Here is a 14,255-nt window from a genome sequence, read left to right on the forward strand (position 1 = left end):
TATAATGACTTTTTGTGTGGGTATGTTTGTGTGTGTGTTTACTGTTTTTGACTTAAAGTCTGTTATCTAAGTATAGCTATTCCTGCTGGCTTTTGGTTTCCATTTGTGTGGGACATCTTATTACATGTCTTTACTTTCAGTTTATTTATGTCTTTAGAGGTATACTGCATTTCTTATAGGCAGCATATATTGGAACTTTTTAAAAAATCCATTCAGCCAGACTATATTTTTAAGTGGAGAATTTAATCCATTTAAATTTAAGGATATTATTAACATGAGGTTTTGTTCCTGTTAAAATGCTACTTTTTTCCCATTTGTTTTCTGTATTTTTTGTTTCTTTCCTTTTCTATTATTGATTGTCCTTTTTGTTTGCTGAGAGTCTGTGGTAGTTTGCATAATTTCTTTTCCTCATTCGTGCATTTCCTTTACCAGTAAGTTTTATATTTTCATGTGTTTTCATGATGCTAACTGCTGTCCTTTTACTTCCAAGCTTAGGACTCCCTTGCACATTTCTTTTTTTTAATTTTTTTTGAGACGGAGTCTTGCTTTGTTGCCCAGGCAACAAAGAATTAAGGAATTCTTCAGTCCCAGAATTTGTTTGCTTCTTTTTCATGATATCTATCTCTATGATAAATTTCTTACGCATATCCTGATTTTTTTTTGCAATTTCTTTGTATTGTTTTTATGGAATTCTCTTGTATCTCATTGAACTTCTTTATTATCATAATTTTTTATTTTTTTGTTTAGGATTTTGTGAATTTCTTTTTGATTGGAATCTGTTGCTGGAGAATTACTCTGTTCCTTTGAGGGTTAAATGGAAATTTTCTTGCGTTTTTATGTTTCATATGTTTTTACATTGATATCTGTGCAACTGGTGTAATCGTCACTTCTTTCAATTTTTTGAATATGCCTTCATAGGTAAGAACTTTTTCCTGAAGATGTACCAATGGTGTTGGTTGGGTAGGCTCTTTGGATTTGATTCCAGGTATACACTGTAGTCTAGTCTCCATATAATTTATTAGGCTGTAAGCAGCATCGGTGGTATATGTGATTTCCTTGGTGATTTAGGGTGTGATTATCAGTGTAAGTTATCACTGTGCTGTCCCCAGTAATCTAACTCATAGGGAGCACTACTCCTGGAGGAAAGGATGGCACAGTGCATCAAAAAGGTGGCTCCTGAGACAATGGAAATCATAACACATACTTTCCAGAGCATGAGCACTTCCTGTCTGGGTCTGTGAAAAGTGACTCCACCTCCAGTCATAGTACAAAGCCTCTTCTTGGCCTCATGGGTGGAGAGTTGGAACAAGGATGCCAGGTGGGCCAGTCTTCATGCATTGGGCCGAAATGCTTGTTCTTGGGCGCCAGGACTGGGTACACTTGCACTGGTATTAATAGGACCAGGATGGCCAATTCTTCAGCCTCCTGGTGTCTTGCTTGGGTGCTGGTAGTGGCGGCAATTGGCTTGGCAGATAAGCAGTTCTCGAGTCTCTGGGAAGTCAGTGTGGTGTGACCAATGTCAATAGCACAGGTTGGAAAATGCTTTGGGTCTTGAGTGGCCTTGGTGTTGGCAGTGGCTGTGATTTGGGGCCACCACCCACAACCCCAGAGGTTCAGCTCTCAAGTTAATCTGCTTTTGGTGGCAACAGCACCACAGCACCACACACAGCAGAGAGGGGCTCTGTTCTTCACACGTTATCCTGAGCATGGACACCATGCTGCCAGTGGGGATGCAGTCACCACTCACAGCCCTGGGCAGGCAACCCTCTGGCTTGCTTGTCCCAGCCTCCAGCAGCACAGAAGTAGCTTCAGGTGCAGCAGTGTGCAGAGCAGGAGGAGGGACCCTGCTCTCCATGTATGAGCCTGAGCAAAGAGTCCTCTGCTGGTGGGAGGGGAACTCACTCTCAGCCAGTGAGGCCAAGAACAGACTTTGTGCTATGACTGGGGGTGGACTCGCTTTTCACAGACCCAGACAGGGAGTGCTCATGCTCTGGAAAGTGTGTACTGTGATTTTCTTTGTCTCAGGGGCCATCTTTTTGATGCACTGTGCCATCCTTTCCCCCATGAGTAGTGCTCCCTGTGAGCTAGATTACTGGGGTTAGCACAGCAATTACAGCACCTTTGGGTCCAGTTGGTGCTGTGCCCACTAAGGTCCTCTCTGTGGACACTGAAGTATGTCAGTGGGAGATCCAGGATGTGGATATATGGGAGCTGTGGTTCCCAGGAAAGAATACAGTCCCATAATGGCTTTGCTCTCACTATGGCACTCTGCTGAAGCCACTTAGATCTCTGGGTATGAGTGAGTCAACACAAGTTCCTTCTCTGGTGTAATGCGCTTGCAAGGTCTCTGGTCCACTGCCCATGCTAGTGTTAGTGCTCATGTGGGTAGAGCAGCTCTCTTGTGGTTTGGATTGGAGCCATATACCCATGTGTGGGTAAAATGGCCAAGGGGTGGAGAAGAGCTCATTTGGGGGCTCCTTGACACAAAAGCCTACTGCACTGTGATTTCAAAACCAATGGTTGAACTATCACAAGAAGTTAAAGTTAGGGAAAATATGGGGATGCAGCAGTTGATACTGTTAAGTTAAAAGTTTGAATAAAAATTGAAGTATGAACAGATTGTATGTGAAAAACTGGTTGTATCTCCTTTACCTGAATGTAATATTGATGTGAATAACATATCTGACTGAAAGGATAGCTACCCTATCTAGAATTGTAATACAGAAGGCATGTAAGTTCTCCCCTCAGTCAGTATTAATCAGATTTTCTAAATGAGAACTAATAAAACTGTCTAAACTCACATGGGTAGTTAATTTGAAAGAGTAAAAAATGTGGAAGAGTAAAAAGCTAGTGGAAAAAAATGAGATTACCACTTTTTTTTTTTTTTTTTTTTGAGACAGAGTCTCACTCTGTCGCCCAGGCTGGAGTGCAGTGGCGCGATCTCGGCTCACTGTAAGCTCCGCCTCCTGGGTTCGCGCCATTCTCCTGTCTCAGCCTTCCGAGTAGCTGGGACTACAGGCGCCTGCCACCACACCTGTCTTTTTTTTTTTTTTTTTTTTTTTGTATTTTTAGCAGAGACGGGGTTTCGTCGTGTTAGCCAGGATGGTCTCAACCTCCTGACCTCATGATCTGCCCACCCCGGCCTCCCAAAATGCTGGGATTACAGGCGTGAGCCACCGTACCCAGCAGAGATTACCATTTTAATTAATGTCATTTTAGCAGTTGAAGAACTGGTACCAAAAAATTCTCTATACAGTATCCCTATGTGGATACTGAATGGTTTCCCAGAAACTGGATGGCTCATGGAAACTAACAATAGATTATCAAGGCTTGAATAAGGCAATACTACCTACAATATTAGCAGTCGCTGATATGGTTTCAATGGCAACACACACATGCACATGCACACACATACACACACCCACACATACACATCCAAAGAGACTGGTACTCGATTTTTATTTTTATTTTATTTATTTATTTATTTTTTTGAGATAGAGTCTTGATGTGTCTCCCAGGCTCTAGTGCAGTGGTGCAAACTTGGCTCACTGCAACCTCTGCCTCCTGAGTTCAAGTGATTCTCCTGCCTCAGCTTCCCAAATAGCAGGAATTTCAGGTACCTGTTACCCCACGCAGCTAATTTTTGTATTTTAGTAGAGACAGGGCTTCACCATGTTGGCCAGGCTGGTCTCAAACTCCTGGCCTCAAGTGATCCACCCACCTCGGCCTCCCAAAGTGTTTGGATTACAAGCATGAACCACCATGCCTGGCCCTCAGTGATTGATTTTTAAGATTTGTTTTTACTTCCAATCTCAGAAAAGAGTCAATCACAGTCTTCCTTCATGTGAAAATGAGGATCCAATTTGCATGTATTGTTTTGCCACAGGGTTATGGGAATTTACAAGATTGCTCATTTAATTTGGCTAAAAGATACCTGGGACTTAATACAGATCCTAAGCATGACGATAAAGCACACTGATGATATCGTGATAATATTTGAAACCAAAGAAGGTAGGACTGACTAAATACAGTGGTGGCATGCATGACTAACATAGGATGGTTGATAAATCCAGCAAAAATCAAAGGGCCTGACTGAGTCATGAAATTCTTAAGAATAACCTTAGCAGGGGCCACCTGTGGCATACCACAGGCAACAAAAAATAACATGTTGTCTGTGTTTGTGTGTGTGTGTGTGTGTGTGTTGCTACAAAGGAATACTCAAGGCTGAGTAATTTGTAAAGAAAAGAGGTTTATTTGGCTCACAGTTCTGCAAGACATACAGGAAGCATGGTGCCAGCATTTGCTTCTGGGTATGGGCTTGAGGCTGCTTCCATTCATGGTGGAAGACAAATTGGAACCAGCGTGTGCAGAGATTACATGACAACAGAGAAGCCAAGGGGTGGTCGGGGGAGATGTCCAGCTCTTTTTAACTACTAGCTTTCCTGGGAACTAATAAAGCGAGAACTCGCTCACCCCTAGGGAGGGCATTGATGTATTCATGAGGGATCCACTCCATAGCCTGAACACCTGCCATTAGGCCCCACCTCCAACACTGGGAAACAAACATCAACATGAGGTTTGGAGGGGTGAAACATCCAAACGATACCCTTGTCACTGTCTACCCGCTGTAATTAAGGAATAAGCACAATATCTGGTTGAGTTGTTCGGATATTGGATGATGCATGTTCCAATCCAAGAATATTGCTAGCTCTTATACATAAAATTACCCCAGAAAGGAAAAATTTGAAATTGGGGACCAAACAATAGTAGGTATGTATGAACTGCAAAAATGGTGGTTCACACAATCCCTTTGGAACCTTATGATCTGCATTCAGATATAATTTTGGAAGTATCTACAACTTGCATTCATGCAGACTAGAGTTTATGGCCAAAGCCTGTTGGTGTCACTCACCAGTGATTGTTAGGATTTGGGGCCATAAAATTTCCACACATGATGATACATTAACACCATTTGAGAGACAATTATTGGCTTGCTATTAGACATCAATTGGAGCCACCCTCTGTGAATAAGGGGCATAAAATAATCTTGAAACTTGAAATACCGTAATGTCTTGGATAACATCAGGGAAATGGTCTAACAAGGAAGACAGTGCCCAGAAGAGCTCCATAATAAAATGAAACTGATTGAAACAGGTTTATGCATTCAGAAGAATACAAGAAGGCACTACTCATCAGATTCATGGACATGTAGCCTGTTTTCCTCTAGGGCCAAATTTGGAACAACTAAGGAGCTGCCAGATTTTGTTGCCACATGAGTGGTGCCCTATTGAGAGGTGAAGCCAGCTGGGCTTCTGGGTCAAGTGGAAACTTGGAGAACTTTTCAGTCTAGCTAAAGGATTGTAAATGCACCAATCGGCGCTCTGTGTCTAGCTAAAGGTTTGTAAATGCACCAATCAGCAATCTGTAAAAATGGACCAATCAGCACTCTGTAAAATGGACCAATCAGCCCTCTGTAAAATGGACCAATCAGCAGGATGTGGGTGGGGCCAAATAAGGGAATAAAAGCTGGCCAGCTGAACCAGCCTTCACAATCCGCTGGGGTTACCGTCAACGGGTGGAAGCTTTGTTCTCTCGCTCTTAGCGATAAATCTTGGTGTAGCTTACTGTTTGGGTTCGCACTACCTTTAAGAGCTGTAACACTCACTGTGAAGGTGTGTGGCTTCACTCCTGAAGTCAATGAGACTACGAAACCACCAGAAGGAAAAAACTTTGGACACACCTGAACATCTGAAGGAACAAACTCCGGACACACCATGTTTGAGAACTGTACCACTCAGCGCGAGGGTCTGTGGCCTCATTCGTGAAGTCAGCAAGACAAAGAACCCACTGGAAGGAACCAATTCTGGAAACACAGTAAACAGCACTTGATTGGCCAACAGAAACCTATTTCGTTTACAAATGGTCGTTCCAAGGTGAATGGACAATATCCTGTTTGGAAAGCTGCCACGCTATGACCAACTGGTGGAAAAACCCTGATTGAAGACAAGAACAAAGCAGGTGAGTAGTCATAATTTCATGGTTTTTGTTTGTTTGTTTTTTGCAGAGATGAGATAGTTGAACAATAGCAAGAACGTTAATATTTAGGTCTTTACCCACCTACCAGTGGCATTGGCCTGGCCATATGTTCAGGCAGATGGGCAATGCAGAACTGAACTATTAAAGGGATTCCGGTATGGGGTGTGATTCCACAGAAATCACTCTGTGAATTTAAGGGACACATTAAAGTGACACATATTCATGCCCATGAGAAGAATTCCCCTTCATGATCGAAAGGTAATTGGAACCAACTAGTGTACTTCCTGGCAGGCTCACTTGAGTTAGCCGCTTTGGTGGGTGAAATGAGCGGACAAGGGGAGCTACAAGATGGGATGGATAGTCTGATCATTGATACACATCTTTTGCACTCTTCGAGGCACAAAATGACAATGAAAACTTTTCTGTCTGGCGACAAGATAGACCAAGACTATAGATGGCTATGGGGCAGATTCCCTGGTGGTAGGGGGTAAGGGAAGGTCTCACACATAGCTGGCAAGCAAGACTATATCATACCACACTGTAGTTCCAGGGGACTATATATGAGTTCTGAAAGGAATAGAGACTCAAGTGTGCTTTGCATACAGCCTAGTGGTGGATGCAAATGCTCCAAACACTTGTATGAAATCAAAGTACTATACCAATTTGGACTACTAAGTTACTGTTTTTCAGAACAAGGAACGTGCTTACAGCCCATGGTGCCCAACAGTTAAAAATATTTCACATCAAATGTGCATATCACCTGTTGGAGTACTTGGAACAGGAATTTGAAACGTGTTGTCTAAAATGAGAGGAGATGTAGGTGAAGGGCTAGCTTATATACCTCCATAAAGTGCACACCATCAGAAAGGCCAAAAGGGGGCTTCCACTTGGTAGATTCCTCTGCTTTTCTGAGGGATCTGGGCAAAAAGAAATGGGGGAGGTTGTTACAATTCTTACCCGTATCATCTTACCTTTCGTTTTCTTTTGTTTTCCTTTTTGACACATGGGCCATTTACACTTTGTTGTAAAATATCCAAATATTGAGGAGGATTTCAAGACATCTTTCTTATACTAATTTTCAGTTTAATACTGTTTATATTGGAAAACATGCTTTGTAGGATTTCAATTCTCTTACATATATTGAAAATTGTTGTTCAATGTCTGAGACCCATTGTTTCATACATTTTGACCAAAGTTCTTGTTTTTAAGAGGGAGTAGTACATGTCCAGAATTATTCACTCTGTCAGAACCCCTGCAGAAGTCTGTGATTATGATTTAAAAGTGAAGTTAAAAACCACAGTTGAACATCACTAATTGGTGAAATGCAAACTAAAACTACAATAAAATACCACGTTATACCCATTAGGATGACTACTATAAAATTAAACAGAAAAGTGTTGGTGAAAATGTTGAGACGTGGAAGCCTTGCACAGCATTGGTGGGAATGTAAAATGGTACAGCTGCTGTGGAGAGCAGTCCAGCAGTTCATCCAAAAATAAAAATAGGATTACACGTCATCAAGTAATTCCCCTTCTTGGCATATGCCCAAAAGAACTGAAAGCATGCTCTCAAAAATATACTGGTACACCCGTGGTCATAGCAGTGTTATTCATAATCACTTAAATACGGAAGCAACCCAAGTGTACATAGAAAGCCAAATAGGTAAATAAAATATGGTGAATACATACGCTGGAATACTATTCAGGCTTAAAAAGGAGGAAAATGCCGAAGTATGGTACAACATTGATGAGCCTCAAGGGCGTTACACTAAGTGAAATAAGCCAGTCACAAAAAGACAAATATTGTCTCATTCTGTTTAAGGAGGTACTTTAGAGTACTCTGACAAAGTCATAGAAACAGAAAATAGAATGGTGGCTGTCAAGGACTATGGGGAGAAGAGAATGGGGAGTTATTGTTTAATGGGTACAGAGTTTCAGTTTTGCAAGATGAAATGTGTTCTGAAGATGATGGAAGCTACACATCTGAAGGTGCATTAACAGTATATACGTGCTTAATGCCAATAAAATGTACACGTAAAAGTGGTTACAAAGGTAATTTTATATTTGTATTTTATCACAATAGAAAAAGTTACACAAACTTAAAACACATGCAGAGTTGCCTGCTTTTCTTCAGCCTGTCTGAGTCTCAGGGCTGGGATAAACAGAAAACAGGAGGGAGAGACCATATGTGGTTGCACTGGGCTGAAGTGATGTGAATGGAATAGGAAGAGAGGTGAAGCTAGGAAGAAGTGAAAACACAAGATAAAAATAAATGCTCAAAGAACAGGAATTTAGTAGGTATCAAAGTATTGCTTACACTGATTTTCTCATGCACGTGAGTGGGAAGTGGAGGTTGGAAATCGGGATGCTTGGAACTGAGATTTTGGAGATACACAGTTAATGAATGGTTGGAAATTAAACATAAGCGTGGCTTTGCATTAATGGCTCAATTCTGCTCAACAGCGGAATTGTTGTCCACAGGGAACTGCGTGGTGGTGTAGCTTTGGCGGGGCTTGTGGAAGCAAATGGCCAGTCTTTATCCCTGTGTAATGGAGGAGGATTCCTGGCGCCTCCTTGTGCTGCTTCATGCAACTGTTTCCTTCAGGTTGCTCTCCCCAAAGCGCCTGGGATTGCAGCAGCAGAGGTGCTTGATGGACTGTGCCTGTCTCTACCTGCCTTCCTCTCCCTGTGTCTGAGCTCCCTGCATTGGATGAGCTGCTTTTTGGTATTTTATTGATGAGTCCAGCCCAACGCTTACTGCTCAAGAATGACCTCATTCTTTCATCTCACTAATCTTCCTGCAAGTAACTGCAGGTCCTTAGAATTTGGAATAGACAAGTAAGGTCCCTGATATAGGTGTACAAGGAAAGATTAAGCCCTCATTGTGTGTGTTATTTTACACAGAATGGAAAGGTTGCAGGGATTTGACAAAGAGTGGTTTCAGAGCTTGACAGAGTGATAAGGCATCATAAAGCCTGCAAGAAGAAAACAGGTAGCAATGCCTTAGCCTCCTGCATTTATGCTTTGGTCTCCTGCATGCACTATTTATTTCTGAAGTGCTGGGAAAGAATGCAGCACTAATGTTCAGTTCTGTGGCCCAGGTGCAAGGCAACAGCGTTTGAAAGGAGGGCTGGGGTCGTCTGAGGGGAATCTGGTATAATAGCTCATTTTGTACAGGCTTTATTCCAGAAGACAAAGCCAGCTAGTGTCAAAGAGCTGGGAAGGAGAATGTAGGGGAGGAGAGAGGGACAAAAGGGGGACCCTCTGCCCTCAGGAGATTCTGCTAGGAGCACTGGCCACCCCTTTGTCTCTCAGCTCTCTTCTCTCAGAAGAAGGGATGGGGCGCAGAGAGATGGGATGTTGGCTTGTGTGTTTTTGTCTTTTTTTTTAAACCCTCCCTGATCTTCCCCTTTTTCTTTCTCTCTGAGTTTAGGGTTGTGATGGTCAAATTGTATGGTGTCTCCACAGAACAGCCTGATTGTGGCCTCACATTATTGACTTATGGGGTTTCTCTGGTTGATATCTACAGATATTTGTGGGTACTGTGCACCAGAGCGGATTAATTGGGCACCATGTAGGAGATATGTTAGAGACAATACAAAAAGAGGAAAGGAAGTTTTAATTAGACAACCTGCGTAGTGATGGCTCAGAGGGCTGAAGTGGTATCAGAAATTGAAAAGAATAACTGTTGGTTTGGAAAAATTGCTTCCATTTCATAATCGTCTATTTCCTTAATAGCTTTCATTTCACACTCCAGTCCTAGAGAAAATTATTGCGTGGGATTCAGAAGACATCCTGCATAGATAAAACTACTGCAGAGCTCTTGAAATTAAGGCCCTTCAGATAATGTGGTGTCCGGGCTGGGCATTGGAGAGGTTGTACGTGAGAGGCAGCACGGAGTGCAGTGTGGGGAAGACAGAAAAAGGGATGCCCTCTTTGTGCATCGAGGGGTCTCCACAGTGGGCTTTGTATACCGAGGGGTCCTCTTTGTGCCTCTGTTCTCTTCCTCATTCATAGAGAGGCTGGGGGAGGGGAGTGATTGGGGGCTGGGGAGATGCTGGCTGTGCTACTTCTCTATTCTAACCCTTGCAGCCTATTCTTCTCTTTGGGCTCAAGAGCCCTAATCATCTATTTTATATTCTTTAACTGTTCAGACTTAAATTGCCTCCACTTAAGTTGCCTTGATTTGCTAATTTGCTGCAGAAAGTTCTAAAGAGATCTCTGGTTCATGTGCAGAACAAAAGGTTCACAAAAACTCTGAGAGCCTCTGGTTTCAGACAGGAAATCACAGGAAGCTGGGGCTGGACAACGTGAATTAAGAGTGTGAAGGAGAGCTAAGTCTCTGTCAAGACTGAATGAATAAATCAATAAAGCCTCAGGTAGCTCAATCAAGATTTCTGCAATACTGGCAGACACATTCATTGTCCCACATCTCCCAAACCCAATATTCTGTTGCCACTCACTGGCAGGGGTGCACTTCGGACGTGATGTCTTCACTGTTTAACAAGACTCAGAGCAGACTGTTTGAGATTGGGGGGATTCTCGGGAAACCTGGTGTGCTGGTCTGTGTCTTTGAGAGCTTTGTTTCGGCAAAAAAATGTGTGGACCAACAGCTGGGAGGGGGAGTGTGCAGGAGGGAGGGAGGGGCAAGCCATGAGCCCTCCCGTTGAGAGGAGGGGGCTTCCTGCCTTGCACTCTCTTCTTTGATGCCTGGCAAGTTCTTCATTGTGCTTGTGTCTCTTTTAGGGTCACAGCAGAAGCAGGGGTGGGAATAGCAGGGAGAAATAGAGGGCTAATGCGCTGCCGACCCTTCTAACCTGACATCCTCTCCTGTGGGCTGACAGCCGTTCATCAGCCATTTTCTGTTCTGTTCCTATGAAGGCAGCCTTCAGTGCTTCCAAATAAATTGCCTTTATGCCTATCTGCTCCCCATCCAAATACAACTGTGGGTGTGGACATTTGGGATGGAATATTGGGGCCTTCGATTCAGGTGTGGATGAATGGAGAAGTCCTGATCATCTATGGTTTAAGATGTGGAATTAAAAGGCTGATGGAATTCGACAAGAGGTGAGTTAAGAACTTGATAGAGTCAAGGGTGACTTCAATAACAGCTCAAAAAGTAAAATAAAAAATAAAGAAAAGAAAAAACATAGCCTTAGGAGGCCCTAATGTCAGAAATGCAAATTGTGCTCAATGAAAGCCTTTTGCCCACATTAACTTTCTGACCCCCAGAAGCATGCCTAGCTCAGGGCTGGTACAGGGTACTGATGATATTCTACATGGTCATCCAAGGAGAGCCCACAATAGCTGAAGTTTGGGTCTGCCCTGTGCCATATCTGTGCAGGTTTTTATTTTTTGTCCTTTTGATGACAAAGTTGATTACAATCTGCTGGAAGGGACAGTTTTGTTAGACATTTGCTATATATTTCAATGTAGTAAGGCTTGGATGTTTGAAATTGGGATTCTTGAGTAAAAGCTGATTTCAGGCCTATGGGTAAAAATGCTGTGTTTTTGAGAACAGATCTCTTCGTGAGTCACTTGTGTCCATAGCAGCCAAGGGGGAGGGTGGGGGGGCTTGTGTCTGCGTTCTGGGAGGGGTCCTCTGGGAGCATGCGCACTCCCTCTTGCTGCATTGCAGGGTCTTTGTGCTCCTGCGTCAGCACTGGGAACTTGGTGGTGGGGTGGTTTGGAGAAGAGCGGAGGAGGTTGTGCGTTTGTCTTAATCCCCCGGCTTCTCCCTCCCTCTCAATGACGCCATGATTATTAATAAACCATTTCTCACTTATTGCTGCAGATGTAAACACTTCACCAGAATTGCGCAGCTCTTGCGTGCGCTTTCCTATTGACGTAGCTGGCGGGCTGGGATTTTGAGATGGGCTATGAGTATCCCAAATTTAGATGTAAAATAAAATACCCTGATCATTTGGGAATTATGATGTGGAATAAAAAGTAAAGTGATGTTTCACAAGGCGTAATTAAAGGCTTGGGGGTGTGGGGTGCAGATAAATCTGAACACTGCTTCCTGTGGACCCTCCGCTTGGTTAACCCTCTGAGACCCCCGAGCTTTTCCAGCCTGGAGCAGTGGTGGGAGGCTGAGCAACTACAGAAATCTACATGTTTACGTTGGGCCTCAATAAAGGGGAATCTGCAAGTTTCCCTTTTGGAAATAATGGTGGTGGCAACCGAATGGAAGCTTTTGGGGTAGAGAGTGTGAGCACTCGAGAATGAATCTACTGCCTCTGTTCTGGGAGTACTCTCTCTCAAATCACGAAATGCCCACGGGGCAGGACGGGCTTTCCTGCAGTCATTGCTGTTGACTGTGAATGTGGGGTTGGAAGGGTGGTGTGGTATTGGTCTATGGGTTTTGACAAATGGAAAGTGCCACGTAGCCATTATGACAATTATCACACAGGATCCTTTACCCTCAAAAGAAATCCTCTGCACTTACCTATTCAACCCTCCATGTCCCCAAACCCCTGGCAACCATTGAGTCTCTATCATTTTGCCTTTTCCAGAATGTTATATAAATTGGATTATGCAGTACGTAGTGTTTCCAGAGTGGCGTCTTTCTCTTAGTAATACACATTTAAACTTCCTCCATGTTTTTGCAGGCCTTGATATAGCCCATTTCATTTGATTGCTGAATAGTATTCCGTTATGTGGATGTACCACAATGCATTGTTCACCTACTGAAGGACATCTTGGTTGCTGACAGTTTTTCTCGAGTAGGAGCAAAGCATATGTTACCATTCATGTGCAGAATGTGTGTGTGGACTTCAGTTTTCAAAACAGTTGGCTAAATACCTAGGAGTGTGATTGCTGGATCATATGGTAATGCTATGTTTAGCTTTGTGAGAGGCTGCCAAATTGTCTTCTGAAGTGGTTGTGCCGTTTTGCATTCCTGCCAAAAATGAATGAGACTCCCTGTTGCTCTGCATCCTCTCATCAAATGATATGGTCGTTTTTTCGGAACTTAGCCATTGCCAAAAATGTAGTAGTAACTTGTTTTAATTTGCACTTCCTAATGGCAAATGCTGTGTAGCATCTTTTCATGCTTTTCATTCCAATTGCATATTTTTTGAGAAAGTGTATGTTCAATGTTTTGCCTATCTTTAACTTGATTTTCAAGTGTCCTCCTTTATCCACCATCTTGCTTTCCACAGTCCAAATACGTTAAATGGAAACTTCCAGAAATAATTCATAAATTTTAAATTGCATGCCATTCTAAATAGCATGATGAAATCTCAAGCCATCCCAATCTGTCCCACTCAGGAATTGAATCATCCCTTTGCCCAGTGTTTCCTTGTTGTCCGTGTTACTTGCCCTTTAGTCACTTAGTTGTCATCTCAGTTAATCAGACCCACTGTCATGGTATTACAGTGTTTGTGTTCAACTGACTCTTATTTTAATAATGTAACCTCCCAATGGGTTCTCCTTGCCTGCTGCCCAGATAGAGGGGAATTGCAACAGAGACAGCAGATTTATCAAGACAGGAAAATTTCAATACAGAAAGAGTTTAGTTCACACAGACTTGGTTAAACAGGAGACAGGAGTTTTATTACTCAAATCAGTCTCCCACAGAATTTGGAGACTGGGGTTTTTCAAGGACAATTTGGCAGGTCAGTGGAGGGCAGGGAATGGGTCAGATTGGTCGGGTCAGAGGGGAAATCATAGGGGGTGGACCTGGGTTCTTTTTGCTGTCTTCTGTTTGTGAGTGGGATCGCAGAACTGGTTGAACCAGATGGCTGATCTTGGTGGCACCAGCTGGTGAATGAGAATGCAAGGTCTGATTCTGGAGCACCAATCTTAGGTTTTATAATAAAAATGCTATCCCTAGAAGCAACTGGGGAGGTTAGGATTCTTGTGGCCTCTGGCTGCATGTCCCAAACCATAATTTCTAATCTTGTGCCTAATTTGTTAGTTTTACAAAGGCAGTCTGGTCCCCAGGCAAGGAAGGGGTTTGTTTCAGGAAAGGGCTGCTATCGTCTTTGTTTCAAAGTTACACTATGAACGAAGTTCCTCCTAAAGTTAGTTTGGTGCATGCCCAAGAATGGGTGATATGATCTGGCTGTGCCCCACTGAAATCTCAACTTGAATTGTTTCATCTTTCAGAATTCCCACATGTTGTGGGAAGGATCCAGGGGGAGGTAATTGAATCATGGGGGCCAGTCTTTCCTGTGCTGTTCTCATGATAGTGAATAGGTATCACAAGATTTGATG

At 43.1% G+C, this 14,255-nt stretch overlaps 1 long non-coding RNA gene across 2 annotated transcripts in view; it reads left to right on the plus strand.

The window, feature by feature from the left end:
- The first annotated feature begins 5,547 nt into the window (after nt 1-5,547).
- Nucleotides 5,548-14,255, plus strand: part of LOC129527073 (uncharacterized) — a 101,971-nt gene continuing 93,263 nt past the window's right edge. For both annotated transcript variants that reach the window (XR_008671935.2, XR_010131134.1), the window contains exon 1: nt 5,548-6,018. This is a non-coding gene — a long non-coding RNA (uncharacterized lncRNA). The remainder of the gene's footprint in view (nt 6,019-14,255) is intronic.

Source organism: Gorilla gorilla, chromosome 16 (genome assembly GCF_029281585.2).
Source record: "Gorilla gorilla gorilla isolate KB3781 chromosome 16, NHGRI_mGorGor1-v2.1_pri, whole genome shotgun sequence".
Lineage (NCBI taxonomy): Eukaryota > Metazoa > Chordata > Mammalia > Primates > Hominidae > Gorilla > Gorilla gorilla.